The 16,786-nt window shown below is 50.6% G+C and overlaps 5 non-coding genes across 5 annotated transcripts; all 5 read left to right on the top strand.

Annotated features, from left to right (window-relative positions):
- The first annotated feature begins 32 nt into the window (after nucleotides 1–32).
- On the top strand, nucleotides 33–104 carry TRNAQ-CUG. The gene has a single exon. It is a non-coding gene; the product is annotated as a tRNA-Gln (tRNA).
- Nucleotides 105–2,341: 2,237 nt separating this feature from the next.
- TRNAI-UAU lies at nucleotides 2,342–2,435 on the top strand. The gene is made up of 2 exons: nucleotides 2,342–2,379; nucleotides 2,400–2,435. It is a non-coding gene; the product is annotated as a tRNA-Ile (tRNA).
- A 2,979-nt stretch (nucleotides 2,436–5,414) lies between these two features.
- TRNAY-GUA lies at nucleotides 5,415–5,486 on the top strand. The gene has a single exon. It is a non-coding gene; the product is annotated as a tRNA-Tyr (tRNA).
- A 769-nt stretch (nucleotides 5,487–6,255) lies between these two features.
- On the top strand, nucleotides 6,256–6,327 carry TRNAD-GUC. The gene has a single exon. It is a non-coding gene; the product is annotated as a tRNA-Asp (tRNA).
- Nucleotides 6,328–14,314: 7,987 nt separating this feature from the next.
- On the top strand, nucleotides 14,315–14,386 carry TRNAD-GUC. The gene has a single exon. It is a non-coding gene; the product is annotated as a tRNA-Asp (tRNA).
- Nucleotides 14,387–16,786: the final 2,400 nt, after the last annotated feature.

The raw sequence follows: 16,786 nt of genomic DNA on the forward strand, positions 1-16,786 counted from the left end.
CACAGGAGCCTAAAAAACGAGAAATGGCAGCAGGTCCCATGGTGTAATGGGCAGCACTCAGGACTCTGAATCCTGGAATCTGAGTTCAAATCTCAGTGGGACCTCCTGGAGATATGTGAAATTGCTGCAAAGCCCTGGAGCTCAATGTGTTTTGCTACCTTCTCTCAGGGTGAACTAGAGTGAGGTTTTTCCCTCCTGCTGGGTGACTGATGCCCACTGGAGATAGGTCTTTGGTCCGGTTGGTTCAATGGGCTGGCGGCTATAGGTTGGGGTCCTAGAACTTAACAGTCTGGCTAGAGATTCCTGTGGATTGATCATATGGTTGTTTCTCTCTGCTTCACCTGATGTCCACAACTTTGGTCCCTGCAGCTGCCACACTCTTCCTCTTGCCCACATGGCATTTAAAGGAAGGAGGGGCAGGGCCAGGCTTCATAGTCAGGGCTAGGCAGGAGGGCGGAAGAGTCCCAGGCTGGAGCCCAACACACCTCTCCTCCTCTGGGCACCTGGAGCAGAGGGGGCTGGTGCTGACAGCTCCAAGGGAAGGCTTAAAAGCCACAGAGCAACCAAGGGCAGGGCAAGAGGAGGGGAGAACCATGCCTATGCATGGCCAGCAGACAGCCACAGAGACACCCGGCCAGCCTGCTCCCTGCAATGGCGAACCCCCACTGAAGGCCACCCACAGACCAGCATTCGTTCTGCGGCCGGCCAGCATCACAAGGTGGTTGGAAGGCAGGTGGGGCCTCTGACTGGTCCCACTCACGGGGCTCCTTTTGGCGGTGGGGCAGGAGATATTTCCCCCAAGAGGCTTTTTCCCAGCTGCTGAGAAGCACAGAAGTACCCGGTGTTTGCTCTTGAGGTGAAAGGGGTTAATACCTTTAGGCGGCCTGGCTAGCTCAGCTGGCAGCACCTCTGGCTCTTACTCTGAAGGCTGAAGTTACAATTCCCTGTTTGGGTGCTCGGGGCTCCTCTTCAACATTACAACACACAATCTGCTTAAGCCCCCACCCAGTAACCTGGGGAAACTAACCCTGGCCACTGGGTGCCTCTAAGGGGCGATACTTTCCCCACTCACAACCACGGAGTGTAGAAAAGAAACTAAAGGAGGAAAATCACCTTGTATTAACTTGGGAAAACACCACAATCAGGATTCATAACACAACACTATGAGCAAAACACCCCACCCCACCCCACAGCGCGCTGGGCAGTGGCCTTTTGCCTCAGGCTCCTAAATCCAGACCCCAGAAGCTCTGTGGATGTGCCCCTCCCTTCACTGCACCTCACCCACAGCTGCTGTCCTGGGTCAATGAAAACCCAGAGTTCACCTCTCACCTCCTGGGGGGAAAGCCCCTTTCTCCCTCCGCTGTCTGGCCACATTGCCGGCCACTTGCCGTTCCCCCCTGTCACCACTCTGCTGGCCACCATCTATGCTCTGGGACGTCTTGTGGTCCCACCAGGAGTGGAACAGGCTCCCTAAAAGCAGGGCCGCCCAGAGGACTTTTGCCTGGGGCAAAGTAGGGGACTGGACATAAAAAAGGTGCCACCCGCTGCGGCGCTTGTACTCACTGGGCGGCGTCCGTGTCTTCAGTGGCGGCGGGTCCTTCACTCGCTCTGCGTCTTCGGCAGCACTGAAGGAACCGCCGCTGAAGTGTCGCCGAATACCCAGACCACTGCCGGATGAATACAAATTAAAAAGGTGCCTCTAGCCAGGGAAGGGATTCTTGGCCAGGGCTCGCGGGGCCCCTGTGGGGCCCGGGGTTTGGGGCAAATTGCCCCACTTGCCCCCCCCCCCCCCAGGGCAGCCCTGCCTAAAATTAGTGGCCACCCGAGCCCGAACAGTAGCCCCACCCCTTCCACTCGAGGCAACGCCCCTGCCCCCCCTTCTCCCCCAGGCCCCCCTCCTACGCTGCCTCTTCCCCCAAGACCCCTCCTCCCGCTCACTGCTCTCCATCCCCTCCCCACCCTCACTCGCCCTTACGGTCATTACAAAGTGGCAAGGCAGAGCCCTCCCATTTTTTAAAGTCCTGGGGTGTTGTTCCCCCCTGTTCAGACACCCCTGGGGCCCTGCACTTCACTGTCCCAAAGCAGGACTAATGCTTAGAGCTGGTTATCAGTGATTTCAGCTCTGTTGGTCTGCAGCAAGACTCTCCATTGAGTCTTAACCAGCTCTGTTATTACACAGGGAAGAACAAAAGGGTCAAATGGTGCCTGGAACCCTTAAGAAGAATCCACCCCACCAAGTACAACACTTGTCGCTACCTGCTCTCAGCTCCACTGAGAATGTTTTGGGGTCACTCCTCGCTTGTATCAACCTAGGGGACTGAGAAAACAACAATTAACAAGTGCTCCAGTGGCACAATTGGTTAGCGCACAGTACTTATAGAGCAGTGCTGAGAGGAGCTATGCTGAGGTTGTGAGTTCAAGCCTCACCTGGAGCACTGATTTTCATTAACCAAGTGGTGTCACCCCCTTATTTGGCCCTGTGGAATGTAGAATTCCAGCCCAGGGGACCATGAGGAGGGAATGCCCCTTTCACTTATTACCGCCTCTCCAGAGCACAGGTCAGAATCTACAATCCTTTCTCTCCCCCAGCCCCTGTGCCAGGATCCCTCAAGCAGAGCCTGGAGTCCTGCCCCTGGCGTCTGTACTATTGACAAAGACTACGTGACAGGGACAAAACACTCAAATCCCGCCTGGTGCGGGGAGCCAGGTTTGCTCTTCAAATTCTGTCGTTGGTACATTTCCAGGCCTGGGAATGTCCCACAACAGCATTTAATGGGAAGCTGCCTGAAGAACAGTTACACTGCACAGAGCTCCTGTGGAGGAGGGGTGGGAATTAGTAACATTTTGAGGATTGTTTGGGAAATGAGCCTTTGCTGACAAGGTTTGTCTCTGTTCATATTTCGCCTTCAGGTGTTATGTTGAGGGATCTTTAGTATATTTTTGTGAGGTTAATAACTATCTCCTTAACTTTATTTACTCAACTTAAAAATTGGTGTCACTTGATTTTTGCATCTCCCTGTGACAATACAACTGACACGTGTGGCTTTCTACAGGGGGTCGTGATGTTAAAGTTGGGGAATTCAGTCTCTGTACTTGTAGGGGGGGTTTCGAAGAAAAACTAAGTTCTCGCTTTTTGTTTGGGTGCAGCAAAATTAAAATACTTTATTACTTTCTCTAGTGATCACAAGAGGGAGGGAGAGTGTCAGGAACTGGGTTGCCCCTTGTCCCGGACGGATCTCTCTCAATTTGTAAACAATCATGGCACTCATTTATACCTTTGTTACAGACAATGGCTAACAAACCTAGAGACAGTAAAAAGAAAACATTTTTACTAGATACTAGAACAGAAAACAAGACTGCAATTCACAAGGTCGTAATGACTCTTCACACAATTCTCTCTGTATTACATATCTTACAACATGCAGGGTCACATCTTAACTTCTGCTAATTAGCTAACATACATTAAGATTCCTTCAAACCTATATTAATTAATTCTTGGCCTCCACAGGGGGGTTTGCTTTTTTACAGCTGCCTCAGGGCCAGGCAACACCGGGCTGTTAGCTGCACCCACTGTCCTTGCCAGGGACCCCTGCTGAACCCTGGGCGGCTGCACTGCCGTGCTGGGGTGACTCTGCAGGGGGAGAAGCTTCTGTGGAGCAATGTAGAGCAGGTGCAGGAAGGAGACGGGGTCACTATTCACACTCTGAACTGCACAATTTTCCAAATTTGGGACTAGATTCACAGACTTAAGGTCAGAAGGGACCATTATGATAATCTAGTCTGACCTCCTGCAGAATGCAGGCCACAGAATCTCAGCCACCCACTCCTGTAACAAACCCCTGACCTATGTCTGAGTTATTGAAGTCCTCAAATTGTGGCTTAAAGACCTCAAGGTGCAGGGAATCCTCCAGCAAGGGACCCGTGCCCCACGCTGCAGAGGAAGGCGAATGTCCGAGAACAATTCTAAGGGGAAGGTGAATGCAGAGCAATGACACTGCAGGTGCCCAGACCTCCAATGGGGGCAGCATGGAAATTAATAATGGGAAGATCATTTGTGAAATTAGTCGTCACTGACAAGATTTGTCTCTGTTCCTATTTCACGCTGTGGTGTTAGTTAGAGGAATCAGGACAGATTTTTACTATATTAATTAAACACTTAATTTTATTTACCCAAGCCAAAAACTTAGTGTCACTTATTTTTTCTCTCTCCTAGCAAGAATGAATTGAATTTTGTGACTTTCTGGAAAGTGCAGCGAGACTAAATGTGGGGAATTCAGTCTCTGTGGTTGTAAGCTGATGTTTTCCTCTCACAGGTCAGTGCCTGCATTGAAATACCACGAGGGATCTAAGGGCTGGTGTACGCTGGGCACTGAACTGGCAGAGTGACGTCTCTCAGGGTGCGACACCCCCCCACACAACCCATAGAGTTAAGGTGACCTAAGCCCGGGTTAGATAATGCTAAAGGAAAGGAAGAATTGTTCTGCCAATGCAGCTATTACATGGATGGGAAAATCCCTCCAGTCAGTGTCTATTCCAAAGTGCTATAGCAGTGCCACAGCAGCGTTTTAAGTGTCGACAGAGTGAAAATAGATCTGGCTCCAGTTTGCACTCTGGATGCTCAGGCACTATGTCTACAGTAATAATAACTACAACACAGTGCTTGCATAGTTGGCAGGATTTGAACCTGCACGGGGAAACGCCAATGCATTTTTAGTCCATCACCTTAACCACTGGGACACAACTCCTTGATATAACATTATATGATGATTCTGTTCTCACTGAATTGTCACTTCAAATTGTTTGCCCAGACCAGCTTCCCCAGCACACTCAGTGTAAGTGTGTCCTTGGGTGAACAGTAAGAATTCCTGCCCATTTCCCTTCCGGCTGGAGCAGGATGAGAGTGTGTCTGTGTGAATGACATTGCTGTAGATTGCTGTTCATTCCCCACTGTGACAATTCAGACAGTCCCTTTCCCATTCAAATCTCCAGCACATCGTTCCAATAGCAGGGGGCAGGATTTCTCTGGGGCACTGAGGGCTGGTGTGTGAATTCAGTCTTGCATTCCACCCTTGATGTTTCCTGGACTAAGAACAGCAGCAGAAAGAAAGAGCCGAGTCAATATCTCCCTGGCAGGGATGCAGGTGCCATGTCCCCTCTGTCTGACCGTCGCCATTGCAGGAGAGAAGGGTTCACTGGAATCGAATGCCCTGGCTCAGACCAGAGACACAGGGAGGTTTTGCTGTTCATGGATCTGTGCAAAGGAAATTGTGTCTCTGTGTGAAATTGAGGCAGGCAATGAAACACTCACCCCATAGCTTCGGGATGCATAGACAGCAATACTGGTGTGGAAGAAACGAACTCCACTCTCAGGTTTCAAGATCCTTAAGATCACTGACTTGACCATGCAAATGTCAGAGGGTATAGCTCAGTGGTAGAGTGTTTGACTGTAAATCAAGTAGTCCTTGGTTCAAACTCAAGTATCCCCTTGAAAACCTGGTTCTTCAACAAAAATAATTATATCCATTTCCATTATGTTCAGGAGCTCCACTGACTAGGGATGCCTGAAATGAATGGAAACACTCAACATTTTCCTGTGCAAATGCATAAAAATCTAGCAAACATGTCCCTCCACTGAAATCAGTTCCAATCCTCTAAGTGTCTAGTTTGTGTTTTCATCAATGAAACAAAGGCACATGAAGAGACATTTGAGTTTCTGCTTGGTAAAGGCAAGTCAGTGGGGTCCATCGGTCAGAAAAAGAGTACCAGGACTTCTTGCTGGGCGCCAGGGTCCAAAAGCAGCGCATTCCCTCCTGGAAAGGGCTGTGTTTGGAATGTCCGTCCAGTGCGCGTTGAAGGGAAGGATCCGCGTGCCTGGGAAGCTGCATCCCTCCAGAGGCGCTTGAGAAGCCAAAGGGGCCGTGGGTGAGTTTGTGATGAGGTGACTGTGAAGTGTGGAAGTGGGAGGGTGTCAAGAGGAGGTTTTGAGAGGAAAAAAGGTTCTGCTGAGCTGGTAGGTGAGGGCAAGGTCCCAGGCAGGTGTTGTGTGAGGAGCTGTGTAGGCCCGAAAAGGCGTCCTGCTGGGCAAGGGCAGGTGAGGAGGGCCAGGGCTTTTCCCAGGGCTGTTGCTGCGGCCAAAGCCTTTGGGAAGCAGAAGAGGGCCAGGGGTGTTGTTGCCTGCTGGGGCCCTTGCGATGGTGTAGGTGTATGCTGACCATAGCTAGTTTGTGGGAGCTGGGGCCACTCACCATGCCCATTTCCTCGTTAGTATAGTGGTGAGTATCCCCGCCTGTCACGCGGGAGACCGGGGTTCGATTCCCCGATGGGGAGAGTGACCCCTTTTGAAGGGGGGACAAAGAAATCCCAGCCTGCCCACCACATGCCGTGCATTCTCCTTCTACGGCCACTTCCCTTCGCACCCCGCACTGATGACTTTCACCTCCTGAGAGACAATTACCTCGCAAGGACACGCTCGCCCTAGCCAAAGCCTCCCCCGGGCCCAGCTTCGGGGCCTGCACGTGGGGGCACGTTTCAGAGCAGCAAAGGGAAATAGGCTGGCCAGGGTGTCAGAGTCCTACCCTCACTTGAAACTGGGGGGTTCCAAAGTGAGGATCCTAAAATCCTAGGGTGGGTCTCCCCTTTTGCTGCCACCACCGCGGTCAATTACGTGGGCCGGGACACCCCTGTTTTCCCCCCTGCCTCTTTCCAAAGGCGTTCCCTGGGGAAACACAGATCCACTCACAGGAGGGAAACCTCCCCCCTCCCTCTCTCCTAGCCACTGGAAAGAGATACCTGATTCAAACTGCTTGAATCAAACCCAGGGAGACTGATCTCTTCCCCCTGCCTTCTCTGCTCGGAGATAAGCTGGTCTCACTACCGAGAGAGAAACAGTTCCTTAGCTCCCTCCCCCTGTATCCACAGTAGAAGGGATTTAATCAAATCTTTATAGAAAGAATTTATTAAAAGAAAAACAAGAAAATACAGAATCTCTATGAGTCCAAGCTGGACACTCATAGGGTATAACCTTGCTAAGTTCTGGAGAGAATCCTCTCTCTTTCTCAGTATAACAAAACAGGCAGAATTAAGAATAATCAATAACAAACACACAGAATTGCAAACATAGGATTATTAGATGCATACACTAAGTATCTTTCTAATACTCACTATCTTGACTAGAAGAAATTAGCTCAGAAAGGTGGAACTTGTAGAGACTTGATTAAATCTTCTGGACCCTTGTAATTCCAGATGGCTAAGAACAATACACACACACAGAGAGGGAAAAAGTTCCCTCCTAGGAATTTCAAACTCTCTTCCCTGATTGGTCCTCAGGTCAGGTGCCCACCAGGAACTATGTTTTAACCCTTTACTAACTATTCATGACACGCCCCCCAAATCGCCACAGTGGGATCCACTGGCGGCGATTTCCTCCTAGAACTGTAAAACAAACAGAGCAATAAAACACATGCACTATTACATAGACTAGAAAGCATGAAAACATGTCAATAACACTTTTTAGCCACTCGATTCTGGGAAACTTTCACGAGAGAGTGCATCAGCAACCTTGTTGGAAGCTCCTGAAATGTGTTGAATGTCAAAGTCAAAGTCTTGGAGCGCTAAGCTCCAGCGGAGAAGTTTCTTGTTGTTTCCCTTGTTGGTGTGAAGCCACTTTAGCGCAGCATGGTCAGTTTGTAGCTGGAAGCGCCGGCCCCAAACGTATGGGTGTAGCTTTTCCAGGGCATATACAATGGCGTAACATTCTTTTTCACTGATGGACCAGCGGCTTTCCCTCTCAGACAGTTTCTTGCTGAGAAACACGACAGGATGGAAGTTGTGATCCGGTCCTTCCTGCATTAGTACCACTCCTACCCCGCGTTCAGATGCATCGGTGGTAACTAGGAAGGGTTTGTCAAAGTCCGGGGCCCTTAATACAGCGATCTGGCTGTAGTGTGGGACAAATCGCCTGTAATATCCGGCCAAACCTAAGAAGGATTGGACCTGTTTCTTTGACCTTGGGACAGGCCACTGTTGGATAGCTTCCACCTTGGCCTGTAGGGGGTTGATGGTTCCTTGACCCACCTGGTGTCCTAGGTAAGTCACTCTGTTTTGGCCTATTTGACACTTTTTGGCCTTAACAGTCAGTCCTGCCTGCCTGATGCGCTCAAAAACCATTTTCAAATGTTCTAGGTGTTCGGGCCATGAATCAGAAAAAATGGCCACATCATCGAGGTATGCAACTGCACAGTCTCCCAATCCCGCTAGTAGACCATCCACCAGCCTTTGGAAGGTGGCAGGTGCATTCCGCAGTCCGAACGGAAGCACATTAAATTCATACACCCCTGCATGGGTGATGAAGGCAGATTTTTCCTTGGCGGGTTCATCTAGTGGTACTTGCCAGTACCCCTTGGTTAAGTCAATGGTAGAGATGAACTGGGCACGTCCCAACTTTTCCAATAGCTCATCAGTGCGTGGCATTGGATAGTTGTCTGGACGAGTTACAGCATTTAGCTTACGGTAGTCCACGCAAAAGTGTATTTCCCCATCTGGTTTGGGAACCAGAACCACTGGAGATGCCCATGCACTGGTAGAAGGGCGGATGATACCCATCTCCAACATGTTGTCAATCTCCTTTTTAATAGCAACTTTGGCATGAGGTGACACCTGGTAGGGTGGGGTTCTAATCGGGTGAGCATTACCTGTGTCAATGGAGTGGCAGGTTTGCTCAGTCCGTCCTGGTTTGGCTGAGAACAAGGGGTCGAAGTCAGTGCACAGTCCCTTGATCTGTTGCCGCTGTAGACGGTGCAGGGTTGTGGAGAGGGTCACCTCTTCCACACCACCATTCTTTTTACCTTCGTAGTAGACACCGTCAGGCCACGCGGTGTCATCTCCTTCCTGGACTGTAAACTGACAGACCTGTAATTCTCTAGGGTAAAAGGGCTTCAGAGAGTTAATATGAAACACTTTAGGCTTTAAAGAGGAATTAGGAAATGCTATGAGGTAGTTAACAGCTCCCAGGCGCTCCTGGACCATGTATGGTCCTTCCCAGGACGCTTCCATCTTATGGGCCTGTTGCGCCTTCAAGACCATAACCTGGTCTCCAACCTTGAAGGAACGCTCTCTGGTGTGTCTATCATACCAGACCTTTTGCTCTGCTTGAGCATCCTTTAAGTTCTCTTGAGCAAGGGCCCAAGAGTCTCGGAGGCTGTTTTGAAGGTTGCTTACAAAGTCCAGAATGTTAGTTCCTGGAGGAGGTGTAAACCCCTCCCATTGCTGCTTAACCAGCTGTAATGGCCCCTTAACCTCATGGCCATACACCAGCTCGAAGGTTGAGAAACCTAAACTGGGATGTGGAACAGCCCTGTAGGCAAACAGCAACTGCTGTAACACTAGATCCCAATTATTGGAATGTTCATTTACGAATTTACGGATCATGGCCCCCAAAGTTCCATTAAACCGTTCCACTAGGCCATTAGTTTGGTGATGGTACGGGGTGGCCACCAAGTGATGCACCCCATGAGTTTCCCACAGGTCTTTCATGGTCCCTGATAGGAAATTTGATCCCGAATCTGTAAGAATGTCAGAGGGCCAACCTACCCTGGCAAAAATGTCAGTTAAGGCCTGGCACACAGTTTTAGCCCTGGTGTTGCCTAGAGCTACTGCTTCTGGCCATCTGGTAGCAAAGTCCACAAAAGTCAGTATGTACTGCTTTCCTCTGGGGGTCTTCTTTGGGAAAGGACCCATAATATCCACAGCTACTCGCTGAAATGGGACCTCAATTATGGGAAGTGGTTGGAGAGGGGCCTTGACCTGGTCTTGGGGTTTTCCTACCGTTTGGCATACCTTACAAGACCGGACGTAAGTGGCTACCGCCTTGCTCATCCCCTCCCAGTCAAAAGACCTTCCCAACCTGTCCTTGCTTCGCTTCACCCCAGAATGGCCACTAGGGTGATCATGGGCTAAGCTTAAGAGCTTTTCCCGGTACTTGGTCGGAACTAGCAACCGTTTTTGAGGATGCCAGCCCTCCTGGTGTCCACCAGAAAGAAATTCCTTGTATAACAGTCCTTGGTCCACAACGAACCGGGATCGGTTAGTAGAGCTGAGAGGCGGTGGGTTGCTGCGTGCCGCCACCCATGCTTTCATGAGGCTGTCATCGGCTTCCTGCTCGGTCTGGAACTGTTCTCTTGAGGCGGGAGACACCAGTTCCTCTGGAAGCGATGTAGGTGATGAGGTTGTTTCCGTTGACTGTGAACCGCTCTCCGCAGGTGCACAAGGTGATATTTCAGGCTCTGGCTGAGCCTCTTGGGTTGGGTTGTTTGCTTCCTCTGCCAGTTCCGTCTCGCTGGCGCCCTCTGGCGATGGTGTTGTAATCGCTGGCGCTGGTGCTGGCGCTGGTTGCTCTTCCAGTTCCGGTCCTGGGACTGGATGTGTTATGGCTGCTGTAGCTGTAGGTATGGGAGCCGGTTCCACCCTCTCTGGTAACACAGACGGGGTCTCGGTGGATGGCTCAGGAACAGGTATGGGTCCGGCAGCTCGTCTGGCTTGGCTGCGTGTAACCACTCCCTCTGTTTTTTGCTGTTCAACGTGTCGGGCCAAGTTGTTCCCCAGTAGCATGGGAATCGCATGGTTGTCATAGACAGCAAAAGTCCACGTCCCTGACCAGCCCTTGCACTGGACAGGTAAACGCACTGTAGGTAACGTTACAGGTTTTGACATGAAGGGGCGAATTGTCACTTTGGTTTTCTGGTTGATGAATTTGGGGTCCACGAAGGATCGGTGGATAGCTGACACATGTGCTGCAGTGTCTCTCCATGCGATGATCTCCTTTCCGTCCACTCTCAAAGTTTCCCTATGTTCCAAGGGTATTTGAGATACATCTATGTCCAGCTTTCCTTGGTGTGAAGGTGCAAGGAGTTGCACTCGGTTTAGGTTCTTTGGGCATCTGGCTTTGATATGCCCCAATTCATTGCATCGAAAACATCGCCCACTTGATGGGTCACCGGTTTGTGTTGGTCTACTGGAGACTGGTGTGGTAGAAGAAGAAGTAGGGTGTGACTGTCCTTGGGTTGTAGGTGTGGGCTTGATTGGCCCTCGATGGTAGGGTTTAGTCTCGGTGGGTACCTTGTGGGATTCGCTCCCCTTGGCAGCAGTTTTCTTGTTCGGTGAAACTGCCATCCATTTGGCTCCAATCTCCCCTGCCTCAGTGATATTTTTTGGATTTCCATCTCGTATGTAGCGTGTAATGTCCTCAGGAACACCATCCAAGAACTGCTCCATCATTATCAGGAGGTTTAGTTCGTCCATGGTTTTAACATTGGCTCCTGATAACCAGGAAGAATAATGCTTTTCAATGTAGGAGGCGTGTTTTGGAAATGACTCCTCTGGTTTCCATTTCTGCTCTCTGAAACGCTGACGGGCGTGATCAGGGGTAATGCCCATTCTGTACTTGGCCTTGGTTAGAAACAGTTTATAGTCGTTCATGTTGTCCCTAGGCATTTCAGTTGCCACCTGTAATAAGTCTCCGCAGAGCTGTGACCTCAGCTCCACCATGTATTGGCCTTCAGGAACCTTGTACCCAAGGCAGACCCTTTCAAAGTTTTCTAAGAAGGCCTCAACATCTTCACCTGCCCTGTAGGCGGGAAATTTTCTCCGAGAAGGTTGATCAGTAGGTTGAAGAGGGGTTGGATTGGTTGGATCCTGCTGCTTAGCCTTTGCCAATTCCAGGTCTTTGTCTTTTAACTCCATTTGTCTCTTGTAGTCAGCCTCTCTGGCTTGTAGTATCTCCATCTCCCTGTTGTGGTTAGCTTTCCTGGCTTGAAGTATCTCCAGCTCCCTCTGGTGGCTAGCTTCCTCCCTCCGGTGGGTAGCTTCCTCCCTCTCCTTTTGTGCCTCAATTAATTGTATTTGCAATCTAGCAAGGTCCATTTGTTGATGTGTATCACTCATGTCTGTGCCCTCTGGTGCTGGCCACACTCCTATGCAGGCAGTGAACTGTTTGTGGTGCTTGACAGTCCCTACCCCTGCCTATGATAACTTGAGTAAAGAAAGGTAAATCAATCCTCTGTATAGCAAATTGTGGTTTGTGTAATGTTACTGTTTTGTACTGAGAAAGAGGGAAAGATTAAAAAAAAAATTCTCTGTCTCCCTCTCCTTCTGAGCTGTGGTACTAATAAGTCCAGCTGACAGGCTGGTGCTATTTAGTACCTGCGAGAAAAGTCTAGTGCATCCTCTCAGGGGTTTGTATTCCCTGGCTCCAGAGGATTGCAAAAGACACAGGGAAAAAAAAAACCTGGCTGGAGGGTTTATTTCCCCCCCCCAAAACCTGTTTTTCCTGCTGGATGGGAATGTACTTTGAGGAGCACTTCCCCCCACCTCAGGAATCCTGAGTGGTACCTCGTATCACAATGGACGAAGACACCGCTCCGCAGGTGGGCTTTGTAACAAGAAAGCCCTGTAATCCTGAAACTGCCTTAGAGTGCCTCTGGTAGAAAAGCCTTGCCTCTCCCTCTGGGTCCGAAACACCGCTGCCACCATGTCAGAGTCCTACCCTCACTTGAAACTGGGGGGTTCCAAACTGAGGACCCGCATGTACTCCCCACCCTAAAATCCTAGGGTGGGTCTCCCCTTTTGCTGCCACCACCGCGGTCAATTACATGGGCCGGGACACCCCTGTTTTCCTCCCTGCCTCTTTCCAAAGGCGTTCCCTGGGGAAACACAGATCCACTCACAGGAGGGAAACCTCCCCCCTCCCTCTCTCCTAGCCACTGGAAAGAGATACCTGATTCAAACTGCTTGAATCAAACCCAGGGAGACTGATCTCTTCCCCCTGCCTTCTCTGCTCGGAGATAAGCTGGTCTCACTACCGAGAGAGAAACAGTTCCTTAGCTCCCTCCCCCTGTATCCACAGTAGAAGGGATTTAATCAAATCTTTATAGAAAGAATTTATTAAAAGAAAAACAAGAAAATACAGAATCTCTATGAGTCCAAGCTGGACACTCATAGGGTATAACCTTGCTAAGTTCTGGAGAGAATCCTCTCTCTTTCTCAGTATAACAAAACAGGCAGAATTAAGAATAATCAATAACAAACACACAGAATTGCAAACATAGGATTATTAGATGCATACACAAAGTATCTTTCTAATACTCACTATCTTGACTAGAAGAAATTAGCTCAGAAAGGTGGAACTTGTAGAGACTTGATTAAATCTTCTGGACCCTTGTAATTCCAGATGGCTAAGAACAATACACACACACAGAGAGGGAAAAAGTTCCCTCCTAGGAATTTCAAACTCTCTTCCCTGATTGGTCCTCAGGTCAGGTGCCCACCAGGAACTATGTTTTAACCCTTTACTAACTATTCATGACACAGGGGCATGAGGACAATGGCCCAGACAAACGGGGAGGGACTTGGTCCAGGGCTGGAGGAAGACAGAAAAAGGGACAGGCATGGGATTGGCTTCCTGTCTTTTTCCCTTTGCTTAGCATTTGACCTGTGACTGTAATGGGGAGACTTGAGAAAGACCTGTGGCCGCCGGCGAGGTAGGTGGCCGCCCCGAGAGCGCAGAGCTGAGCATTATCCGCTGGGCTGCTGCCTGCACCCCCAGCGCCTGGCCGTGATCGTATAGTGGTTAGTACTCTGCGCCGTGGCCACAGCAACCTCGGTTCGAATCCGGGTCACGGCATTGCTTTTTGGTGGGGAGGGGCTATCCTGCACCACGCCTCGTGGCTCAGTCTGATGGCGTCCGTTTGCAAAGACAGCCATCAGCCGGTCCTTAGTTTCTGCTTGGTAAAGGCAAGTCAGTGGGGTCCATCGGTCAGAAAAAGAGTCCCAGGACTTCTTGCTGGGCGCCAGGGTCCAAAAGCGACGCATTCCCTCCTGGAAAGGGCTGTGTTTGGAATATCCGTCCAGTGCGTGTTGAAGGGAAGGATCTGCGTGCCTGGGAAGCTGCGTCCCTCCAGAGGCGCTTGAGAAGCCAAAGGGGCCGTGGGTGAGTTTGTGATGAGGTGACTGTGAAGTGTGGAAGGGGGAGGGTGGCAAGAGGAGGTTTTGAGAGGAAAAAAGGTTCTGCTGAGCTGGTAGGGGAGGGCAAGGTCCCAGGCGGGTGTTGTGTGAGGAGCTGTGTAGGCCCGGAAAGGCGTCCTGCTGGGCAAGGGCAGGTGAGGAGGGCCAGGGCTTTTCCCAGGGCTGTTGCTGCGGCCAAAGCCTTTGGGAAGCAGAAGAGGGCCAGGGGTGTTGTTGCCTGCTGGGGCCCATGCGACGGTGTAGGTGTACGCTGACCATAGCTGGTCTGTGGGAGCTGGGGCCCCTCCCCATGCCCATTTCCTCGTTAGTATAGTGGTGAGTATCCCCGCCTGTCACGTGGGAGACCGGGGTTCGATTCCCCGACGGGGAGGGTGACCCCTTTTGAAGGGGGGACAAAGAAATCCCTGGCCTGCCCACCACATGCCGTGCAGTCTCCTTCGACGGCCACTTCCCTTCGCACCCCGCACTGATGACTTTCACCTCCCGAGAGACAATTACCTCGCAAGGACACGCTCGCCCTAGCCAAAGCCTCCCCCGGGCCCAGCTTCGGGGCCTGCACGTGGGGGCACGTTTCAGAGCGGCAAAGTGAATGAGGCTGGCCAGGGCCATGAGGACAATGGCCCAGACAAACGGGGAGGGACTTGGTCCAGGGGTGGAGGAAGACAGAAAAAGGGACAGGCATGGGATTGGCTTCCTGTCTTTTTTCCTTTGCTCAGCATTTGACCTGTGACTGTAATGGGGAGACTTGAGAAAGACCTGTGGCCGCCGGAAAACCTGCGTCTTTTCCGCTGGGTTGCTGCCTGCGCTCCCAGCGCCTGGCCGTGATCGTATAGTGGTTAGTACTCTGCGCCGTTGTTGGTGTCACTGGACGTAGCTACCAGGTAACTCGGGGGGGGGGGGTGGAAGACCACGATTGTCGATGAAGCCCCCCTGCTCTGGGTCTAAGTGAGCCACAGTAACTCCATCTTGTGAACTTTAACCAACCTACATACTAACAGCCTAAAAGCAGAATAGGTGAGAGTCAGCTTTTCTAGCAGACAGCTGCGGTCCTGCTTAAACTAGCAAAAGTAGTGATAAGAGGGGGAGGAAAGGGGGAGAAGTCTTCATGTGCCTGAGCTGACAAGGCCAACAGATAAACATGCGGATGAGAACTTTTCTAACAAGCTATAATGTAATTCCTAATGTGGCTGCAGTTAACAAGGGAGGGGTAGGGGGGAATGAAACAAAGGCTTTTACAAACAGCTTGAAATATAAAAAGGGAAAATTGCTTGTTTTTGTTGCGCTGGATTTGAGATACTGTTTCTCCTAGTGCCTGCTTTGAGATCTCAAATAAACTTTGTTTTGCTTCTCCACCTTGGTGTGTTTATTGGAGCGAAGCACACCAGGCAACGAACCACTGTTGCTGTCGCCTCAGGCCTTTGTGCTGGCAACAGTTTTGGCATTCCTGGGTGGGCTCGAGGCAAAATTTAGCCTTGCCCGGATCCCTCCTGGTGGCCGACGGATTGCGACAACGACCGACGCCCAGCGCGCACCGGTGACTTCATCGGGGGCCTCGGCGGAGACGTGGTTTGGTCGACCCCGGAGGGCACAACGGTGCAACGCACAGATAAGTGGAGAAGCAGCTGCGGGTGACGGTGAGGAACCGGTCCTGTGGATAAGGTAGGAACGGTCCAGTGGTGTGGACTTTTTGCCTGTTAGGACCTGGGGACGCCCAGTTTCTCCATATTCATAGAGTATGGGACAGGGACAGAGTACAGCCAGCAGAACACAGTGTACACCCCTAGAATGCATTCTAGCCCACTGGGATGTGTTCTCATCAGATTCAATGCTTAGAAGTAAACTAAAAAGGTTCTGTATAGTTGACTGGCCTCAATATCAGCTAGAGGACCAGGAAAGGTGGCCACCAGAAGGATCACTTAATTACAACACGATCCTTCAATTACTTTTGTTTTGTCAGCGAACTGGTAAATGGAATGAACATCTCTATGCATATATGTTTATGATGTTAAGAAATAGGACTGATATTTTATATAAGTGCCATTTGACTCCGACAGACTCGGTAGTAACTGCTGCTAATCCCCAGAACCCTCCCTCGGTTGTAATGGCAGTATCGGTGTCCCCTTCGGCTCCAACACCCCCACAGGTTCCAGGGAATGCCCCCTCGGTGGGATTGTATCCGTTGATTACTGAGAATGTGGTAACCCGTCCTGGAACACAGGAGCGTGCAGCCCAGATTGTGCCAGTGTACTCTCATGTTCCTTTTAACCCTGTTCACCTAGCTGCCTTTAAGGCAGAAGCAGGGGAATTCTCAACGAATCCAGGTTGGTTCATTTCAATCTTTGAAGGGTGTCTAGCTAGCCATAAGCCTGACTGGGATGATTGCAACATACTTATGAGAACTTTGTTGTCTGAAGTGGAATTGAGTCAAGTTATAGCTAAAGCTAGAGAGGAGGCACAAAGAAGGTATAATGAGGATAGAGAAGGAAAACACTTGCCAGAAGCTGCTGTCCCCACAGTGGACCCCGGGTGGAATCCGAATGAGGAGGGGGGTTTGAGGATGCTTAACTCCTATAAGGAATTGCTTATGTATGGCCTCAGGCACTCGGCTGTCCGACATAACAACTGGGCAAAGCCCTATGAGCTAATCCAGGAATCAAAAGAGAGTCCAGTGGCTTTTCTACAGCGCATTCGGGACTCCATCCGGCAAAGTACTAGCGCAGACCCAGACGATCAGACAACTGAGGCAATCATAAAGGGTATCTTTACTAGC

This window comes from Mauremys mutica, unplaced genomic scaffold (genome assembly GCF_020497125.1).
Source record: "Mauremys mutica isolate MM-2020 ecotype Southern unplaced genomic scaffold, ASM2049712v1 Super-Scaffold_100186, whole genome shotgun sequence".
In the NCBI taxonomy this organism is placed as follows: Eukaryota; Metazoa; Chordata; order Testudines; family Geoemydidae; genus Mauremys; species Mauremys mutica.